Consider the following 23,572-nt stretch of genomic DNA (forward strand, 5'->3'; position numbering starts at 1 on the left):
TATTGTTGATCCTCGTTCAGTCATTACGACCCTCCCTCCATCCCCCTCCTGTGGCTTCTAGTGGATCTCACCATCCGGTTCTCTTAGGTCATTTGACCAAAGGTAGCCTCTACCTTCTTTTGACTTGCAAACTCAATCTGAGGTAACAGGGAGAGGGGGATTATGGGTAAGAGTTTAGCTCGAGAGTTTGTAGCTGACGCGAGCTTGGAAAATGGCCGGCTCGGTTCCGAGGTCGGAACCGATACCCATGCGTAATGACTGAACGAGGATCAACAATACAGATGGAACGTTATGGTAAGACATAACTTCTTTTTCAGATCCTGTATCCCAGCTCAAAAGAATCTTTTCCTTACTCACAGCCATATGGTCACCCAATATTTCTGACAGAGCATTCTAAGGAATTTTCAAAAAGTTGCCAACTCATTATACTCCCAATACATATGTTCCCAGTTGCCTCTTTTTTTTTCCCATCACAGCCCAACTTTTGCTATATACATGAGGAGAAATTATTTGAAGTCTGCTTGGTTTATAAAAATATAACCCGCGGTGGTGGTGCTGCGGTAGCGTTGTCGCCTCACAGTAAGACGCTGTCTGGTTCGATTCTCAGCTAGAGCGTCTTCTGCGTGGAGACATGCATGAATGGGCCTACCTTCATTGAAGGTTGTGCATCAGGGCTGGTAACTTGGCACGTAAAAATCAACTACCAATCATGAGCGGACCGGAGTTCCGCTGTGGCGACCCCTAACCGGGAAAAGCCGAAAGACACAAACTTGGTTTATAAAAATATCTATGCAAAAACTTCCAAGCAAAAATCACAAACCTTCTGGATTTGATTACATACTTGGGAGCCATATATATGTCTTCATATTATTTTCTTATAAATTCCTTTTTCAGTCTCTCTTCCCAATCTTTTCTGACTTCATCTGATTGATTCTTATAGTTATCATGCAATATTTTATATGTCCTACTAATTATCCCTTCATTAATAGCTGCATCTGTTCTAGATTCAACTATAAACTTTACCAGAGCAGGTATTTCACCTAAAATTCCCCTATCCCTTTGTCTTTGCAATCAAGCCATGGTAGGGAAGGCAGTCTCTAGCCTGCAATGCAAATGTCTTCTTGGCCTCATTCCTCCCTATTACATTTTCTGCTTAAGTTATGTGCTCACAGTATCTTGGCTCCTTTGCCAGGTTTCTCCAGTAGCTTCTAGACCCCTCTTGCCTATTTTCTATAACCCTACTTGCAGTCATCCCTGTTGGTAAAATCTCCTTTCTCTATTCTTGTACTGGCTTAGTTCTTAGAATACTCTCTGCTGCTTTATGAATATAATCTGTATTTTTTTATTATTCTCCTTAAGGATATGCATCCTAAATCCACTCTCTCTATATTTCATGAACTTCCCACTTCCCCTTTGCTTCATCACAATCCCTTTCCACTTTTAATTATAACCTTCTGCTTCTGTTATATATATGAGCCTTAACTATGTAGCTCTAAAATATCCCTTCAAATCAAATAAAACCTAAATCACCACATTCTCTTGGAAGGATCAAATCATCCCACTTAACTCTTGCCCTCTTTCCTTCCCAGATAACTTCCTTCAATTCTTTATTATTGTCCACAACTTCTTCTTGGATTGATAAAAAGTATGCCTGACCTGTATACAAGACTAAAGCATTTTCACTGTTTGTATCTTACAATCCCTATCCATAAACAAGAGTTTCCCATTTCTCAGTCTTTGTATTCTTTCATTTAGTCTCTTCCCACATATCTTTAGTTCCCATAACAGAAACCTTTTTAATCAATACTCCTTAGAACTTCATCTTATCATGTCCCCATAAATACGGGTATTGCTGAACCAGTTTGTGTGGGTACATAATTTATGGCTACAGCATTTGTTTTATCTTCATTAATTTATATCCCAAAAGACTTTAAACTGTCTCAACATGTTCTACAACACTGAAATATCATTTTCTGGATTTATCAGGAACAAAATATCATCTGCAACTAAATCCAACTTTTCTTGATTATTATACCAATTATATCTTTGTATTTATGAGTCCCTTGTTTTCACTGCCAATGGCTTTAAATATAAAGCAAATAAAAATGGGAAAGAGGACACCCCTCCTTCATTCCTATGTTCAAACACAGCTTATCTGAGAGGAACCCTCCAATGTTAATTCTTGCCTGCAGTCCTTCATATATCCTTTTAATTTACCTTATTGTATCAGAGAATCCCAGCTTACTCTGTCAAACGATTTTTCCACATCAATACCCACCAACAACAGGGGTATTTTCTTACATTCTGCTTCCCTCTGGATCAACATTGTTCTATTAATGTTGTCAGATATTTGCCTCCTCTCCACAAAACCACACTGATCCATATCTATCAGTTTTGGAAACACCTTTGCCATTCTTTTTGCTAGTATAGACATAAACCCTAATGGTTTAAAATTGAAATGGTTCTATATGAAGCTGGGTTTGAAGGATCTTTGCCATCTTTAGGTAACACAACCACTACAACTTTCTTCCAAGATGTTTGAGTTTACTCTCCTTTTAAAATACTGTTAAATTCTTCCAGATCTTTATTACTTTCTTCCCTCATAATTTCCAAACTTTCACAGGAGTACCATCTGTCCCTGGAGACGTCCTTAGCTTGATCATATATCATTATTTTTATCTCATCACGCCTGTCTTAACTGTTAGTTGTTGAACCTTGTGTACCTTATTTTTAATTTCCACATTTCTCTGCTTTATACAAATTTTCATACATTTATTTCTTTGGCATTTGTTGACTGGGTTAGTATGACTGAGCTAGTGCCCTTTTTCAGTGGAGGCCCGGGGAGAAAAGCTCCACAACTATAAATAATAATGTAGTACAATAACTTGAGTAATCAATAGGTTACAATTGAAAGATTATGGAGTTCCACAGTTGTATACAAAAATGTAGTACAATAACTAGAGTAGTAGATCCAAAGTTTGCAATTGAAGTCATAAGTCAGTACAATGCATTAGTTAGCACAATATGAGTTTGAATAGGCAATAAGAACAGTTAGACTAAACTAGTTACAAGAAATTTACTTGGTTTACAAGAAAAGTTATACATTTAATATATGGAATATAATGAGTGCATGTTGTCTCTTTGTACCATTTAAGCAATTTATATACAGTAATAGAAGTAACAGCAATTGAGATTTAGTAGTCAGTAGAGAGGACATAAGCATGATGCAGGATTGCTTGAGGGGTGGGGTTTAGTGAGGAAGGATGAGAGAGGAGAGGTAAGTTTGGAAGTGGGATGAATTAAAAGAGAGGTTATGTAGAGGGTCAGTTGAGGTAGTTAGAGTTGGTGGCAGGGTGAGGGTAGGCAGTTCAAGGAGGGTGGTTGCAGTGGTAGGTCTTAATGCTATGTAGAAAATTTTTGAGGACAGTTTTGAATTGTTGTGGGTGGTTTATACTTCTAATGGTCAGGGGAACGATGTTTCAAAAGAGGGAAGGGGAGTAACTGTGTATTTGTCCTATAGTGCTTTTTGGTTTGTAGATTTGTAGTAGATTTTGGTCAGAGCTTCAGAGAGTCCTTGGAGGTGTGTATAAGGAGATAAGTGAGATGATATCAGGACAGATGGAGGGCTTACACAGAATGGAATGTATGACCTGCATCTGAGAGACAAGTAGTTGTTTTGGAAATTCTAACCAGTTTAGGATGTTAAGAGAAAGACAGTGGTGGGATTCATTTGTTTGTTTGGGAGAGAATCTGGCAACTTTGTTATATGCAAGTTCTAGTTTTGTGAAGAGAGAGTTCTGTAGAGGTTGGTAAGGATTTATAAACTATAGAAGAGACTATGGAGAAGGCAGGCATGAGAAAGAGAGATTTTAGCCGTGTTTGATAAGAACTTTTTATTTCTGTAGATAACACCAAGTTTTTGATGGGTTTTCTTGATACAGTCATGCACGTGAAGGTCAAATTTGAGTTGGGTCATCTACAATGGCCCCTAGAAGTTTAGTATGGGATTAATTTGTGACAGTGGTATTTTTAAGAGATATGATGGAGAATGAAGGTTTAAGATGGTTGAGGGATTTAGGTAGAAAAGGCAAGAGGTTAGTCTTTTGGCTTTAAGATTTGCTAATTATTGGAAAACCATTCTTCAATAGCTTTGAAGGATTTTTGGGTAAGGGTATTCAGATCTGAGATGTTATCTGCTGTGGTGATGACTGTGGAGTCATCAGCATATTGCATGAGAGATTACCCTCTTTTGCTATATTTATGGAATATCTCTAAAACCTCTACAGGATCTCTAATTATTATTCTTGTTATAGGTTCCCTAAGTTTGTTGACAACCTTTTCAATTTTCTGTTGCTTAAGTCATTGTGCTAAAAGTTATTGTGCTCTGAAGTTGCTAACAAAATAGTTGCTCAACTGCAATCTTTCTAAAATCATATATATATTATCCATATACTCCCTTATTTTCTCTTTAGCACTCTGCATTTGTTCCTGCTCTTGTTCAGTGTTATTCCCCTTATTCTGCAATACTTTTACCTCTGACAGTCCCTCTAAGTAATTTCTATTACTTCTTAATCATCTCTCTTCCTCTTTTATTTCATCCCTATTTTTAAACTCTATTTTCATTATATTCCAGTCACTAGCTATAATTTCTGAAGATATTTCTATCTTTTCTAATTATTCTTGAATTATTTCTGCTACCCATTCCTTAAATTCCTCCCATATTAACAGGTAGGTGGGAAAGTGCCACTGTCTTATTTTTCCTTCATTACCCTGCATTTTTGTATTATTTTTTTATTGGGGCATAAACAGAAAATACTTATTGGATGTGTGTTGAAGTTTTCATTTAAATGAACATGTTCATATGAAATATAAGTTCTATCTAGTCTAACCCAGTTACCTTGCCTTGGGGAAATAATATGTAATAATATGTAAATTTTGAGTTTCTACTACTGAATTACATCTTCCATACCAAATATTTTCATAAATTTCTTCAGAAATCTACCCTCTTTTGCTATATTGTCCCTTCTAGGTCCCCCTGATGCATCCTCACTGTTGTAAATCAAATTCCAGTCCCCACCTATAAATAATAATCCCTGCTGAAAGCTGATTATTTCTCCCAAAATGTTCTTAAGCTTCATAAATAGCATTGTTTAGTAGAATATCAATACATGCCATTGTAAGCCTCCTCCCTTGCCAGTAGCCCCTCACTACCACAAATCTACTATTTTTGTCTTTTTTTCCCTTATGAAGAGACCCTGTAGCAATCAGAATAATTACTCCCCTTTTCCTTTGTCACTGATGTTCTGCTGAATATTCATTCTGAAATCCTCTGTCAAATTCACATGCTCATTGCTTTCCAAATGTGTCTCCTGCAGCATTGCTATTTGCATTTCTTAACATAATTCAATACTCTTTCCTTTTAATCTATATATTCATGTCCCAGGATAATATGGACAACATAGCCATCATTTATCTTGAGTCAAACCATCCATCTCCTCATTTTCTTTCCTGAACCTAAAAATGAAGGAGAGAGGATATTCTTTACCTTGGAGGTCCACAAACAACTTGAGTAGTACCTTAAGAGAACTTACTCTTTCAGATCTTTGGATTCATTTTATATTTCTTGTGAGGGTGAGAAGAAGAGAGAACATTTGTCAGGACAGACTATTTCCAAATGGTTGTCTAAAGCTATTACATTTTCTTATTCTCACCACAACAAAACTATTCCAGGCATGGTCAAGGTCCACTGTACAAAGATCTTGGCTTCATTTATGGCTTTTTGGAAAGGTTTGGATTCTAGAAGGAGTAACTTCATCTTCTGTTTATACTTTTACAAAGCACTATAAGCTTGATTCTTTCTCTTGGTATAGATCAGGCTTTACTTTGACCATTCTCCAGGAGCTCCTGGACCCTTCTTCTTCTACCTCCAAAATGTCATAAGCTAGAGTAAAGCAGTGATCAATATGATGAACATAGTACAGTTGTGTAAGTAAACTAACCATAACAGTAGATGTTCAAATGATCACTACTGCAGTAGCTGCTCCCTTCCTCTATCCCCGTTATTTTTGGGTGTGTTGTTTCTGCCAGGGTGTGAATACATAATTGTTGGTGGTGGTGGTGTTCCTAGTATTGTCCTTTCAGGACTTAGCCTCCCTCTCTCTGTTGACATGAAAGCGCTGAAGGGCTTTATGCCCAAACCTGGGTTTTTAGTCAGCTCAGCTAGAGCTGACCGACTGGGTGCCTAAAAGGTACCCTGTGGCTTTGAAAGCTGTCAGACTGTTATATCCTTGGCAGGATATAACCCAAATAGGTAAGGCTGCTGCAGCAGTGATAATTCAAACAAGTACTGTTATGGTATGTTAACTTTCAAAACTGTACTTGTTCAAAAAGACCCATGGCCAAACAAGCATAACCAGGAGCAAGAAGGGCACCCACCCATATCTATGACTGTCCTCCATTGATATGTTTAGCCATCAGACATGAAAGACATTGTTTAAAGAAAAATAAACCAATTCTGATGGGTACTGAATTAAAAGTAGCATCTCCAAGGAAATAATGGCTTCCAACATGTGCCTATGCAGATTAATAGCATATAAACTACTAATGTCTTTTGCTAACCAGATCATATCATGTTCTCATTTAACATCATAACGTTTCTGCAAAAAAATGAGAGGTATCTACAGTTTAAGAACCAAACATCCCCCATAGTTCCATTATGTAATTGTTCAGAATCTTGTCCATATTTTCCCACATGGTACCCTTACCATATACAATGCTATTTACATAAAGGGTGATTGGAAGCAGACATCAAACTAAGGTAAATAATAAAAAGATGCTATATGAGCCAGAAGTCAGAATGATTTCCTTTCAATATCCTTTTGTAAAATAACAAAGCCTGCATCCTTTTTTATAGCAAATCCAAATATTGCACAATTATCCATTCGGGCACGCTTCAGAAGTGTAAACCAGGACTAAAAAGATGCATGGGTACCAGTGTGATGGCAGCAACAGCTTCAAAAATAAATGACAAATGTGCATCTGTAACAAAAATAAACTGAAAAAGTATACTTTTCAGTCATTGCAGTGTAGGTAATAAATCCATGGGAAAAGGGGTGGATATGAAAGGGTCCAGATTTAAAAAGTCAAAACAGAATGACCACATTGGCATAAAATCCAGATTCAGTCAAGATTGTATGATGTATTTTATGAAAATACCAAGTTAGAAAGAATGAAAACAGGGTGTTCCTATCAAGTAACTAACTTTCTTTTTGCCCAAAAAGAGAGTATGGAAATAGACACTACCTGAAAGAAGGGGGTGGTCAAAATAACAAGATAGAAAAGGTCTACTAAGCAACTAATTAAAAGTTTTTTTTTAACCATGGTGCTTTAAATTAACATATAAAATGTATACAGTGGGTAGAATTAGTAGTACATAAGATTGTTTTGTGTGTTTTTTGGTAACTTCCAGATTGTGCCAAGCATTTGTGCGATATATGGAAACAATATAGCACAACCAAATGTGTAAATAATAACATGTAAATCAAGTAAATTAATAAAGTTGAGATTCATAAATGGCAGTGTAGCAGCACGTATGCTTTATTGCACAATGTTTTTATAGAGATACAGGATACAGGAGATGTCAGCATTGTAGGTGACAACCATGTTCCGAACTGCAGCAATACCTAATTGCCTTACCTACTGTGAGCATCAGTACTGATCAGCTTGTGTGCCCCTGCAGACTATAAATGCAGAGGCACTACCAGCATAGGTTGGCATTCCATAACCTGACAGTTGACTAGATAACTAAACATTACAGAATGGATCACAATCTTATCAGAACTCGACATATTCCTTCCACATGCTGAATCTGTAAGAATGTTTGATCTTCTTGGCCTCAAGGAAACCAAGGTATGTATAACTGTTACTGTCTAAACTGCAGAGTTTTTCAAGCATCCACTTTGTAAATGCTCAGTAAATTAGGCAAGATGATGCTGTTGGATGTTGAAGTGTGTATATGTATGCATTTGATGTTCATCATTCCCACTGCTACAGTAGCCTTTAGGCTTCAGTCTGACTGCTGATTGTGCAGCCTTGTAAAGGGAAACTCAGTAGTCACAGTGAACTCTTCAGTACTTTCCTGATTCTTCATGAAAAAGCAGCTCATACACTTCACATGAGCAGCCAGCCCGAAAATTTGTTTCTAGAAGATAAGGCCCCTATGGAGTACCCTTTCACACAGAATATTGCTCTTTAAATAAAATATTTTTAAATGAGTTTTTCAGTAGTATTTCTCCTTTAAGAAACTGCTATATTTCTAATATACAAAGTTTCCTGTCAAGAACTGCTATTTCTAGCTTTAGGCTATTATAGGGGTTAGTTTTGTGAAAAAAATGTACAGCCTGAGTAAACTTTCTGTATTTTACTTACAAGTTTAAAGTCAGGAAGTGTTTTATTTGGCCATGGAATATTACTTGGCAAATTAGTGTTTGTGTTCACTGTGTAACAACTTAACCTGCCATTTTTTTTTCTCTCAGACTGAGTTTTACAACAGGAGTTCTCTGACAGGAATCTACTGTATTGCTTATGCATTACTGTGTTTCGGAAACTGTGTATGTGAGTTTAAGTGTTGTGTGCTAGTTGTGGACACTGACAACTTACTTTCCGACTGATTTGTTACAGTGAAGCTTACATCATTTGAAACATCCTTTGTGGTCATACCATGAGTACCTATCCCATTCCTCCTGGTCTGTCTCCCTCTGTACCTAGAAAGAAAAAACTTTCCAAAAGCCCTTGCTGACTTTGCAGGCTCAGCCAATGCTACAGCCAGTGGTGGGTGACTCTGCAGTAGTATTTGTTCCTCAGACCACTCATTTCTCTCTCTCTGTCTTACTCTGGTGTAGTTCTTTCAGATACAGGAAAAGAGTGCAGCTGTTTCAGTGTCTGATGTAGGCATAGGAGAACTATCTTTTCTGAGTCAGAAAGAAAGACTCCAGGAGAAGCTGCTGGATGTAGGTGGAGAAAGGCACCTCCTTCTCCGAGTTGGTCTTCAGCCAAACCTGTAGAGGAAAAAAAGATTAAAAACACTGTTCATCTGAAGGCATGGTGTCTATTAGAAAATATGGTTTCCTTACCTTGGCTAATAAGCTGTTACATGCTGTCAGTCCTGGTGCTTAGAAACTCCTACCTGAAAAAGAAGTTGTTCATGAAGATTCTGACACAAACCTGCAGATTCTCATAGTTTCATAGGTTAGTACTAAGCTAACTGCCCTTGCGGGCCATTTTAAGCCTAGCCAATTATCCCTTGTGAGCCTTAAACCCTGCACCTTATGTTTGTAAGGCAAACACCTTAACCATTAGGCCACCCGCCCAACCCAATCTCAAGCCAAAATCTCTAATTCAGAGGAAACATGGTCCTCATATCCACCTGTAGAGAACTATTCCTTTTCTCAAATACTAGCCTGGATGAATGAAATCATTTTTATGGGTGCAAATCGGTTTCCCTGAACTGAGAAGAGATTGTGTTACAGGTAGATAAGCATAATTCCATTCCCATACCTCCAGCAATGCAAACCTTGAAGGATGTATTTAATACTTATTCTCAGCCTTTAATTCCAAAAAAGGTAGCTATGTTTTTACAAAGTTTCTCAAACTAACAAACATTTGTTTTCCCACCTCAGGTCTGACCCTGTAGCCATATCCACATCTTCTCCAGCTAGTAACATTCTTGGTGTCCCCCCATCCTTCCTTGTGGACAAAGAAGGAAAGGTACTGGATAGATTTGGTAAGAGAACATTTTCTTCATCCACGCTGATGTATAGAATTCTTAACTTTCAGAGTCATATGTAGAAGTTTATTCTTTTTTGTGCAGTTTGAGATAATTATGCAGTACACTTCTCTCTGAAGGTAGTGCCTATCTGAATTCCAGTATTTCTAACATTTCTCAATTATCAAGATATGCCTTAAGGAGTGTGTATGATTGTACAGATACTGTGTCTGTGGCCACTACAGCTGGTACAGTACTGAGGAGATATGCCTGAGTATGTGATCAAGAGTTGTCTGATGAGATAAAGTCTGAAATTTTAGATTCAGCTTTAGATGCATAGGTTTTGTTTGGCCCATCTGGTACTCAGATCCTCAAAAATTTGACGAGAGAGGGAAATTAATACAGGAAGTTTCCAAGATTTTTCAATCCCTCGTTACAAAACTCCCAAATCCTCTTTCCATCCAATAAACAAAATGAACAATCCCTGCCTTCTCAATCCAAAAAAGAGCTGGACAGAGGGGAACAACAGAAATAAGGATATTTTCCAAAAATGGAATAGTCTCCCATTTCAGAATGACTATACCAGAATTCTTTTCCCATCTCCTCCCCTTCTGCCTCTCTCAAAATCTGTCCCAAAAATTGTCTCTGTATGACCCTTTGGCAACAGATTGTTTCAGACTCTTGCATGCTAAAAGTGGTTCAGGAAGGATACAGTTGGCACCAGATACAAATACTTCATTTAAGAGAGTACCTCCCAACCCACCCAACCAGAGTTTTTTTTTTCCTCAGATTCTAGAGCACCTACTCACCCTATCAAAGGTGCAAAGGTTTCTGTCCCTGAATCTTTCTAGTACCAATGGAAGAGTTTTCTTGAAGACCAGTTCTCGGTCTTTCCTTTCTAAATCTGTATGTGAAAGTTTCAAAATGTCGACCCCTCAGAATCTGTTACCTGTCATTTCCCAGTGAAGTTTTATGTCAATATTAGATCTAAACGATACATGCCATCACATTCCAATAACCTAAGCTTCAGGAAAATTTCTCAGATTTTCTGTGCCTGGGTCACATTATCACTTCATTACATTACCCTTGGTTATCTACTGCTCCAAGGATATTTACAAACTATCTTGCTCCAGTCATAGTTCATTGCACACTGAATGGCATTCACATATTTCCATACTGAGATGACTTACTCATCTTTGCAGAACCCTTTTCAGGATGTTAAGAGTCAGTACAATGAGTTTTTTTTTCTTCTGACCAATCTGGTACTCCAAATAAATGTTAAGAAATCCTCCTTGACTGCGTCTCACAGGATTGTGTTTCTAGGCTGTTTCATGGACATCTTGCTGCAAAAGCCTTTTTTTGACACAGGGCAAGGTGAATTTTTATCTGGAAACTTTCCTGATTTTCTAAAATCAGTCTTACTCTTCAGACAGAGAGTGTCTCATGATTCTGGGGTTCATGGCCTCTATGATTCTCATAATTCCTTTTGCCTAGTTGCATATGAGAAAGATTCAGTGGTTTCTTAAAAGCACACAGACCCAACATTCGCATGCACTGGAATGTCAGATTCCAATACGGGCCTTTGTAAAACAGAACTGTACTGTTGGAGACTACAAATACAAGGAAATCCAGCTCTCCCCCTTTTCTCCACTACCTCCAAGCCAATCTGTAACTTCAGATGCCTTATATTTTGCTTGAGGGAAAAGTTTATACAGGGGTAAAGGTGCAAGGCCTTTGGAACTCCTCGGGCAGACCAAAGTACATCAGTGTCAAGGAGATGTGGGCTACGATCCATGTCTTATGATCTCTTCATCATCCATGGTCCATTGGACCTCTTCAGGTGATTACAGACAACACCAGAGTGACATAGTACATAAGCAAGGGGGCACCAGGTTGTACCCTCTGTTCAAGATGGCTATGATGGTTTGGGAGGTAGCTCTCTATCACTCCTTAACTCTCTATGCATCTTACATTCCGTCAGAGCAAAACATAATGACAAATGAGATAAGCAGAACAAGGACAGACACTCCTGAATGGAAATTGAATGAGGGGGTCTTCTAGAAACTGATCCAGTTGTGAGAAACACCTCAAGTAAATCTGTTTGCTTCCTTTCAAAACAAACAACTGAAAAATTCTGATCTAGGACGCCTTGCAAAAATGGTTGAGAATGCTCCTTTATGCCTTTCCACTGATATCCTTTGTTATTTTTTTTTGTGTCAAAAAAGTTTTCCAAAAACCATTGTGGTGACCACCCCCTTTGGCCCAGGCAACACTGGTTCTTCCTTCTTATGGAATTGACCAAGGGCAACTACCACACGCTTCCTCACAAACTGGACCTACTTACACAAGTCTGAAGAGTTTTGATACACCCCAATATCAAACATCTTCAACTGACTGCCTTGATGATTGAATTGTAATTCCTTTTAGGCACCTTTTTTCCAGAGGACATGCAGCAGGTACTAAAGGAGACAAAAAACCTACTAGGAAATAAAGAAGTTATGTCTTACCATAACGTTCCATCTGTGTTGTAGATCTTTATTCATTCATTACTGTTTGGACTTTGGTTCCATCCTCAGAACCGACACGGCCATTACCAAGCTCGCAACAACCAAAAACTCTCAGCTAAGACCTACCTACAATGCCCCTCTCAGTCTCTTCAGATCAAGTTTGCCCGCCATTATAGTATAGAAGAAGTAATAGTGATAGTAGGAGGCTCTGTCTGAGCAGATACCTTAACTAATAAGGAAATCCTAAAGTCCACCAGGAGTCCAGGCAGGGGGAAGGAGGGCAGGAAGTAATGAATGAATAAAGATCTACAACACAGATGGAGCATTATGGTAAGACATAACTTCTTTATCTGATGTTGTAAATCTTTATTCATTCCTTACTGTTAGGACCAAGTACCCAGCTACCTGAGTCCTGGGTGGCCCTAAGGAAGGACATTCCTGAGCACCATAGAACCAAAAGATGCTTGTCCCCTGAAGGCCAAATCCAATTTGTAATGAGTGATAAAGGTATGAGGTCTTGCCCAAGTGGCTGCTGTGCAGATATCATCCATAGAGGCTCTGAAATGAAAAGCCACTAAAGTAGCCATTGATCTAGTAGAGTGAGCCTTTATTTTGGAAGGTAAGGACACTTTGTTCTGATGGTAGATGAAAGTAATGGCATTTCTGAGCCAAGAAGATAAAATCATTTTGGAAACAAGTTTACCCAATCTGGGTCCTGCAAAGGCACAAACAATTGATCCGTTTTCCTGTAAGATTTAGTTTTGTCCAAGTAGAAACAAAGTTGCCTATGAACATCGAGGGTATGCAGAAGGTATTCCCCTCTATTTGAATGGTGAGGAAAGAAAACCAGTAGATTAATGGAAAACCCAGAAATGACCTTGGGCAAGAAGGAGGGGGTCTTTCCCTATGAAAAATCAAGTAAGGTCTCTTGACACTCAAGGCCTGCAACTCAGATACTCTTCTCGCTGAGGTAAAGGCTACTAGTAGTAAAGTTTTCCAAGACAAAAATTTTATATCACAGGAGTTAGAAGGCTCAAAGGGAGGACTTGTTAACGACTGAAGCACCATAAGTCAAGTCCCATGGCTCTATAGGAGGCGTGACCGGAGGTTTAAAATGTAATGCTCCTTTCATGAAGGTATTGCACAGTCGATGTGACATAACAGATAAATTTTGTCAATTTCATTGTGAAAATTTGCAATAGCTGCTAAATGCACTGTAATTGTCTATGCTGAAGCTCCTGCATGCAACAAGGTAGTCAGGCATTGTAGGATCTTCTGAATAGGCATGGAACAGGGATCTATGTTATGTTCTTTGGCCCATCTAGAGGACCTAGTCCACTTACTCGAATAAATTTTTCTGGTGGAAGGTTTGTGCGAAGCCAGAAGAATCTCACAAACGGGATGAAATATCAGGTAGCCTGGCAGTCATCGGAAATGAAGAAACTAAGCTGTGAGCCTGTGGCTGTAGAGACTGGGGTGAATCAGTACCCGAGGATGAGTCAGCAGACCTTGGGATTGATCCAGGATCCACGGGCTGTGAATCAGGTGAGGCCATAAGGAACCAGACTTGACGGGGCCAATAAAGGGCAATGAGGATCACTCTGCTTCTCAGCCTTTGAGCTTTTTGAAGGAATTTTGGGATGAGGGGAAATGGGGGGGAAGGCATACAGTAGACCCGGGGAGACAATCGTGCATCAGACCATCCCTCAGTGACCCCCTGAGGTGGGGATCAGGGAAAAATAGCTTGTTTAGGGGAGACGCAAACAGGTCGCAGCAAGGGCTGCCCCAACGGCGGAAGATTTGATCCGCTATTATAGGATTGAGGGATCACTCGTGAGGCATCACAATGTTCCTGCTCAGATTGTCCGCAATAAGATTGGAACTCCCAGGAATGTGTGTTGCTATGAGAAAGCGGTTGGAAGCCATTGCCCAATGCCAAATTCTTATGGCTTCCTAACACAGGGGGTAGGACCTGGTTCCACCTTGTTTGTTGATGTACCAGATGACTGACATGTTGCCCGATTGAATTGCAATGGATCCAGAAGGAAAGGATGTGTGGAATGCTTGCAACGCTAAGAGAACAGCCCTCAATTCCAGAACATTTATGTGCAAATTGGCCTCCATGGGGTCCAGGTGCCTTGGACTGTCTTTCCCTGGAAATGCCCCCACCCCACCCTAACAGGGAAGCATCTGTGGTCACCGTGGCCCTCGGCTGGGGAAGACAGAATGGTTGACACCAAAGATTTGATTCTGACTTCATCCACCAAAGCATTTGTTTCTTGCAAAGATTTGTAAGGCATATCATGTGGTTGAATGGGATGAGTTAAAGTTGACCATTGCGATGAGAGGAGCCACTGCAATAGTCTCATGTGCAACCTCACCAGTGGTACCAAGGTAATGGTTGCTGCCATAGAGCCCAATAGTTGTAGTACAAGGTGTGCTGGTACAAATGTCTGTGGGAGGAGGACTTGAAACTAGTTTCTTATTTTTGAAAGCCTGTGAGGAGGGAGGGAAGCTTGACAGGACGTTGTGTCGAAGATCGCTCTAATGAATTCCAGTGCTCTTGTTGGAGACGTGTGATTTGTCCATTTTGATCATGATACCTAGGTGAAGAGCAAGGCCTTGAGTGTAAGAGAGACTGAGAATGAGAAGATTCATGGTCGTGGCGGTAAGGAGCCAATTGTCTAGATATGGAAACACCTGGAATCCTTGTTGTCGGAGATGAGCTACTATGACTGCCATACATTTGGTGAACACTCTGAGGGGTGTCGAGAGACCAAAGGGCAGTACTCTGAACTGATAATGATTGGCTCCCACACGGAAGCGGAAAAAACTCCAGGAGCGTTTGTCCATCTTTATGTAGTAATACGCTTCCTGTATGTCTATAGAGCACATCCAGTTGTCTTTCCCCAGAAAGGGGAGAATGGACTGTACCATGACCAACCGGAATTTTTGAGGTTTCATGAATTTGTTTAGTAAACTGAGATCCAGGATTGGTCTCCAGTCCCCAGTCTTTTTTGGCACTAAAAAGAACCTAGAGTAAAAGCCGGATCCTCTTTGGTCTGGTGAGACTGGTTGGATGACTCTTTTTCTTAGCAGCTTTTCAATTTCTAAGTCTGCAACCTCCCTCTGACTGGGTGGGACATCGGGGATTTGTTTTACGGGTCTGGGAGTGAGGTTGAAGGGAATATGATAGCCTCTGGATATTATCCTCTGCATCCACGCATCTGATGCTATGAGTTGCCAGGCCTGTAGGTGCAAGGAAAATCAACCCCCAACAGCTTCCAGAGGAAAACAACTGTGCTGCTGTTCAGAGCATTGGCAGGGTCTGCCAAAGAAGGAATCTCTAGCACCCTGGTTACGCGGACCTCCTCTGCCCCGAAAGGGGCATCTTCCAGATGAGTTGCCTCCTCTGCCCAGGGGGATTGCTCATCACGAGAGTCACGAAAAGATCCTTGGGACTTCTTGAACCACAATTTTCCTCCCCTCTGATTCCTAGAGTAGGACCTCTGGGGGGGTGGAAAAATGTATGCCCACAGCAGACAAGGTCTTTCCATCCTTCTCACTATGTGAAAGTGTGACTCTTACTTTGGGACAAAAACAGGAAGATGCGTTGACAAAGGAAGATTTAAAGGGGTCCGCAAAGTCACACAAACGCATCCAAGCATGTTGTCTCACAGCAATGCCTGATGCAGCTGCTCGAGCTGCCCCCTTGATAGTGTGAGAAATCAAGCGCATCGAGGAGTTCAAGATTGATTCCAAGGTAGCTAGCTGAGAGGCGACAGTATCACGCACCTCTCCTCAGGCAGTACCCGCACCAACGAGGCAGAAATTTCTGAAATTAGGTCTCTTTGGAGGCGAGTAAAGTGTGCCAGGTAATTCAGCGACCGGATGGCAAAGGTCACTGAAGCATAGGTCCACTTCCCCAGTCTGTCCATAGCCTGAGACTCCCTGTTTGGGGGATGAACAGTGGAACTATCTTCCACCAGTTCCTTCTTGGTGGCCACCGCCATGACCATGGAATCGACTACCAGTTGTTTGGACCAATTGGGCTGGTCTTCTGGGATGGACAAAATTTTATCTGGCCTCCAGGGGACGGGTTCTATGTTGTCCAGGGCCTTCCAGCCACGCTGCACAATAAGTTGAATAAGCTCATCTGCAGGTGGGGTCACCCAGGAAGTAGATGGCTGAGCACAGAAAGCCTGCAAGAACACTGATTCCTCTGAAGAAGGTTTGGAGGGCTTCCAGTCTCCCCGCTGCTTGAGGATCTCGAGAATGTCTCCAAATGAGATGTCTTCCAGGGGAGACTGTGGGGACCCTTCTCCCTTATCACAATCGGTGTCTTCAGTGATGGATTTCTCAGGGGAATCAAGATGCTTCCTCTTGCAAAGTTTCTTTCGGGGTGGCTGCCCAGTGGGATCTTCTGAAGAGGACTCAGGAGAAAAGGGTTCCCTTGGAGGCAAGTCTTGCGGCTCCCGTGCTTGAAGTTCCAGAGTAGGAGGGTGAGACAGCTGCAATCTAGAGGGGGGGAGGTTCTGGTTCCGCTGCCAATGATGTCAACTGTGAGCATGTTGAGGCAAGTACCCTCTCCATCACCTGGAAAGCAGGCCCACACAAGGTGAGATGGGAGCCCGGAACCGAGAAGGATGACCTTGGAACCAGGGTCACACCCTGCCCCAAGTTGCCTGCCTCCAGGTGAGGAGCTCTGAGAGGACTGGCAATTGCCGGGAGAGCAGTGGCCATAGACGGCACCACAGACAAAATCATCGCCGAACTAGGTGCCACGGTGCCAACAGCCCAATTACTGCTCCAAGAGTGCCCCAGTTCCAAAGGAGCTGTGGCGCCAAGAGTATTCGGTGCCGACAGGGAAGCCTCCACTGTCGGCGCCAAGACAGTATGTACCGGGATGGCCATCGGTACCAAAGTCTCCGAAACCCGGGTGGAGGTCGGAGGAGAATACGCCACGAAAGCTTCTGCTCCAAGGGGGAGGGAAGACCTGGTCTGGGTAGTTAATCCTCTAGCTGCCAGAAGCTGGAACACAACCCTCACTGCATCCTGTTCCAAAAGACTCCTGGTGGATCTGAAGGACACTGCCGATGGGGAGTCTGGTCTCTCAATAAGGGACTAAATTGCTGTCCCAAAAAGGGGTCATAAGGAGAATACCTAGTTCTTGGAAGTTGCTCGAGCTTCAGAACTGAAGGAGTTATTACCAGAGGGGCCATGTAAGACATTGGCACCATGGCCAGAGAAGGTGTAGCTGCAGGTACTGTAGTCGGGGCCTGTGTCACAAACAAAGTCGGCACCACGGGAGATGGTGCCGAGGTCAGTACAGTGGAAGGAGTCAGTCAAAATCAAAGGCGGACCCTGGTGCTGAAGTTGTCTGCGCTGACGGCGCAGGAGAAGCTGGGTGTTGACTCGGTTCCGAGGAGGATGGGGATGTCAGAACTGAAAGACTCCATTTCTCCTTATGTCTTTTAATGTCTTTATGCTTAGGAGGTGGTGAGACTTCCATCCCAGAAAGAGCCTTCACAAAGGATGATTTTAGCATACCCTTAAGGATAAGTTTGTTCTTGCATTCAGCCAATGTATGGTTGCTGAAGCTAGAAGAAATGTCGCAAAAAACATAAAGGTGGTCAACGCCCAAAGAGTAAACATACCGGGCATGACAACAAACTGGAGTAGATAGCAACAAACCAGGGAAACAAAAAATGAAGACTTCTGGCAGGAAAACCACTTCTTGTTTGATAAAAGGAAACTTCAGTTTTAATCAATTCCGACTGCAACTGCAACTGTTACACGAAATAAAACCACAAGCAGATAGCATAAACAACAGGTAGCATAAAGCGCTTTTCGTCGACCTCAATAGGTGGACTTCTTCAGATAAAATAAGATGAGCAGCTTCCAGCTTATATAGTTCAAGTCATCAGTCAACAATTAAACAATTTTACAATTTGATCTAATTAGGACTAATCCTAAAATGATTAGTTGTACTGACAGGACAAACTAAATAGCGTTATTAGTTACAAGATAGTGCTATCCTTATAACTTGCATATAATGTTAGCAATTAACACAGTTTATACTAGATGTTATATATTATATTATATGAAGTGCCTAAACTGTATCATTTAATCAAAATCAGTATACACACGTTATAGTAAAGCTTGTTATTAAGTACAAAAAGAGTAAAATATATGGCGCCTCTCCTAGACCCTCAGATTTAAAGGGAGGCGTCATTAAAAAACCTAACGATTCAATAAGAATATACTATATTCAAACTTTGTAAGATAAAATACATATAAATATATGTAAGCAGAAAAACATGTATATATATTTTAGAACAAAAAATTAAAATAATAATGGAGGCAAATTCACAGTTAAATGACGCCTTCTTGGTTTAAACAAAAAGTCTAGTCGAAGGCTCAGTGATTGTAAAGTCAAACCCTAAGACCTAGTATGTTTATACTTAGTTAATGTAAACAATAGTTACTGTGTATTATTTCTAAGCCAGGGATAGAAGCCTAGAAAGGAAAGATAAACAAAAAGCCTTCCTAATTTGGGCAGCGATCATCTTTTCAGGCTTCTTAACTTCAAAAGGCATTGGATATTACAATGCTCGTTCAATCCTGGTGCCATGAAGGCATTTGTTCTTAATTGCCATGATAATTCATGCTCTTCCAACAAAAGGTTGTACGGTCCCCTTCTACTATCAGGTTGAATTTGATCAAGACCAATAAATTTAAAATTGTGGTTAGGGAAGGCAGAAATATGTTTACTCAGGGCATTATCAGTTTTTAAGTTTGAGATGGCATTGATATGTTCATATATCCTATCTCTTAGCCTCCTTTCTGTCTTCCCTATATAGAAGCATGTACAGACTGTACATAAAGCTCCATAGACCACCATTTTGGAATTACAGTCAATTTTGGTATTTAGGGTATATGTTTTGTTATTAATAACTTGTTTATTCCCTTTTTTAATATATTTACAGTATCTACAGCAGCCACAACAAACAGTTCCTTTGTCATTACTGCTGTGAACTTTCCTTTCTAGGAGTACTTTTAAATTATTCCCCTTTCTATAAGTTATTTTCGGGAATTGGCCAATACTTGAAAAGCATCTTTTGTCGTTGCTGATTAAAGGCCAATTTTTCTCCATTAATTTTCTAATAATATTACTTTCCAGGTTAAAAGTTGTAATAAACCTAGGAATTTTTTCATCATTATTGCTACGCCCTGGGCTGGTGTTTACTTGCGGATTAGCTTCACAGATAGATAAACCACTATCCTGCATGGCATTCGCCATGAGACTGAAACCGAGTCTATCAATAGTTCCCTCTTCACAATTAGCCACAGTTCTGTCTTTCAACAGAGGTGTAATGGTCCCATTAGTTCTCTTGTAAACCACTTCCTTAAAGATCTCATTTAGGAAATGTTTGGGGTAACCTCTATGATGAAACATGTCTTCAATTACTCTACATTCCATCGCGAAGTCACCATCCCTAGTAACCATTCTGGCTGCTCTAATAACCTGACCTTTGACTATTGCCTTCTTTTGCCAAAAGGGGTGTAGGCTAGAAAAATGTAAAAAAGAGTTACTATACGTGGTTTTTCTATATATCTTGGCTATATATTGTTGGTTAATTAAGTCTTTAGTTAATTCTATATCCAAGTAGTTGATAACATTCTCTTGGAAATTGAAAGTGAATCTAAGAAAATCAGTAGACTTATTCATATACTCAACAACCTCTTTTGCTGTATTAAGGTTACCATTAAGACATATAAAGATGTCGTCGAGGAACCTAGTATAGTAAGAGAATTTCTCGCCCCACTGACTTGAGTTTAAGATATACTCATTCTCCCAGTACGCCATAACTGTGTTGGCAAAGCTAGCTCCTACTGGGGAACCCATAGCTACACCGCATTTTTGGCGGTACAGGTCATTGTCAAATAAGAAAAAGTTGTTAGTCAGAATTATATCCAGTAAGGATGTAACTAGGTAGACTTCACTAGGTGATGCACCTTTCTTAACCAAATAAAGGTTAACCCACTCAACTCCTACATCATGGGGTATCACAGTATATAAGTCAATGACATCTACAGTGAGGAAATTTAGCCCATCATTGTAGATAATGTCATTAATTTTCGTTAAAAATGCCCATGAGTCCTTGCTGATTTGAGTTTCATTAGCTAAATATTTCTTCAAGATGTTGTCCACTAGTTTAGCACTTGCATAAGTAAAGGAATTTCTTCCGTCAATCAGTGGCCTGAAAGGCGGATTTGAAATATCTTTGTGCAATTTAGGAGTAGCAAAAAATAAAGGGGTTTTAGGCCATTCACATTTAATATAGTTATACATGTCAATGTCTATATAGCCCTCAATGAAGAGGTCACTAAAGTAGCTCTTAACTAACCTGTGTGCACGGTTCATTTCGTTAATACTAACTTTCAAGTAAGTGTCATTTCTAAACATGTCAGCCACTCTGGAGATATAATCATAATTATCGAATAAGGCCAGTCCCCCACCTTTATCTGGTTTTATGGCTCTTACATTAAGGTTTCTGAATAATTTCAGGAAATCTATCTCTTCTGAGGTAGTATTAGATTTCCCAGGGCCATTGCGTTTATTTGTATTAAACATCCTACAGTTTTTATTATTGTTGTTGGCAAGTGCCCTTAGGTCTAATTCCATGACTTCTTCAAATATCTTTAGTGCAGGCTCTAAAGGTGGGTTATAATCACTAGGAATGTAATAGGTGGATCTCTCATGTTCAGATTCACCTAAAAGCAAGCGTAAGTTCAGCTTTCTAACAAAAAGCTTAAGGTCCTTAATACTTTCCACTAAGTCCAAATGTTGATCTGGTATGAAAGTATACCCTTTAGCTAATAATTCTGCGAAACAGGGGTCTAAAGTTAAACTAGAGTAATTATATATTTTAAAGTCCCCTGCTTTATTCGTAATAATCCTAGGGATGCTGGCCACGTCCATTATCTCCTCGGTCTGGTTGTTGGTCGCTGGTTGTTTTTTTGGTTGATTTGATTGGGATAGTTGTTTTTAGGAATAGTTCCTTGATAGTTAAACAAAGGAAATTCTTCTTCATCCACATTAAAATTTGAGTTATTACCATCTCTCCCTCTGTTCCTCCTTAGCCGTTGAGACCAGTTATTGTCTCCAAGGTCTGTATCATTGCCCCCAGTTGCATTATTATCAGTCAGTCTCCTATTACTGTTCATGGCATCATTCTCAGTATAGTTCGTGTTAGAGTGAGTGTTAAAATCGTTGCTTATGCCAGTTTGAGATAAAGGTGGCTTAGGGTAAGCTGACTTATTCCTGTAGGCAATTCTGTCCCTTGTCATTTTCTTATTTTTATTTATCTTTAGTCTCATCAAAAGCTGATCAATAGTGACAAAAGATCTATCGTAGTCATATTTAAATCGAGGAAATTCAGGGTTAGAAAGTATATCGTCGTTCAATTCCTTAGTTTCTTTAGTTAAGTCAGTCAGTTGTAAGTTATAATGTTTAATCATGATTTTCAACAGTCCAAAACCCTGCTCGTCAAAGAAAGTTAGTAGTTCTTTATGAAAAAGTGACCCTGAAACTAGTCCTGTTGGGTAAACATGGAAACGCAACCCTTTAGGTACTAGTTTTTCTTGAATGCATTCATTCAAGTAATTAATCTCCAATTGTAGCTTCTTTATCTTCACCATTTTCTGATCTAATAGTTTAAGTTTACTATTGAGAGATAGGCCACTAACCTGCTCGGTGCGGGCGTCGTATGCCGGAAATCCCAAGTCATTAGAGACATTGAATTTCATTGCGCTTGTATCATTAATCCATTTGTCAAATCCAAGGGTTCCAATAAGCTCTCGACTGCTCCCACCATCATCCTGGGTTGTTACTGTTGGTCGCCTCCTATCCTGGTTCGAAACTGTGTTAGGAACATTCCCCCTGTGCAGGTTAGTGTTTGCATCGCTTTCACCGGTCGCAGCATGTTGACGTTGAGCCGGTGTAATCAGGTCTTCGGAGTCTAAACTGGAAGCTAAAGGTGCCGTGTTGTACAAGTTGCTAGACTCGAATCTAGCTGTTAAATTGTCAATCCTTTGCGTTAAAGCTAGGATTAGGGCAGTCAAATTACCATCGCTGCTGCCGTCACCAAGCTGTTCCGTTGGTATCGGACTGTTCCCAGGGAATTCTCCTGACATGTTAAGATTCTCACTAGCCATGAAGCTCCAATACAAAAACCGCAAACTAGAGTAGATAGCAACAAACCAGGGAAACAAAAAATGAAGACTTCTGGCAGGAAAACCACTTCTTGTTTGATAAAAGAAAACTTCAGTTTTAATCAATTCCGACTGCAACTGCAACTGTTACACGAAATAAAACCACAAGCAGATAGCATAAACAACAGGTAGCATAAAGCGCTTTTCGTCGACCTCAATAGGTGGACTTCTTCAGATAAAATAAGATGAGCAGCTTCCAGCTTATATAGTTCAAGTCATCAGTCAACAATTAAACAATTTTACAATTTGATCTAATTAGGACTAATCCTAAAATGATTAGTTGTACTGACAGGACAAACTAAATAGCGTTATTAGTTACAAGGTAGTGCTATCCTTGAAACTTGCATATAATGTTAGCAATTAACACAGTTTATACTAGATGTTATATATTATATTATATGAAGTGCCTAAACTGTATCATTTAATAAAAATCAGTATACACACGTTATAATAAAGCTTGTTGTTAAATACAAACGAGTAAAATATATGGCGCCTCTCCTAGACCCTCAAATTTAAAGGGAGGCGTCAGTAAAAAACCTAACAATTCAATAAGAATATACTATATTCAAACTTTGTAAGATAAAATACATATAAATATATGTAAGCAGAAAAACATGTATATATATTTTAGAACAAAAAATTAAAATAATAATGGAGGCAAATTCATAATTAAATGACGCCTTCTTGGTTTAACAGGAAGTCTAGTCGAAGGCTCAGTGATTGTAAAGTCAAACCCTAAGACCTAGTATGTTTATACTTAGTCGATGTAAGCAATAGTTACTGTGTATTATTTCTAAGCCAGGGATAGAAGCCTAGAAAGGAAAGATAAACAAAAAGCCTTCCTAATTTGGGCAGCAATCATCTTTTCAGGCTTCTTAACTTCAAAAGGCATTGGATATTACAATGCTCGTTCAATCCTGGTGCCATGAAGGCATTTGTTCTTACTTGCCATGATAATTCATGCTCTTCCAACAAAAGGTTGTACGGTCCCCTTCTACTATCAGGTTGAATTTGATCAAGACCA

This window comes from Protopterus annectens, chromosome 7.part0, assembly GCF_019279795.1.
Source record: "Protopterus annectens isolate FY-2018-M chromosome 7.part0, PAN1.0, whole genome shotgun sequence".
Classification (NCBI taxonomy): domain Eukaryota; kingdom Metazoa; phylum Chordata; order Ceratodontiformes; family Protopteridae; genus Protopterus; species Protopterus annectens.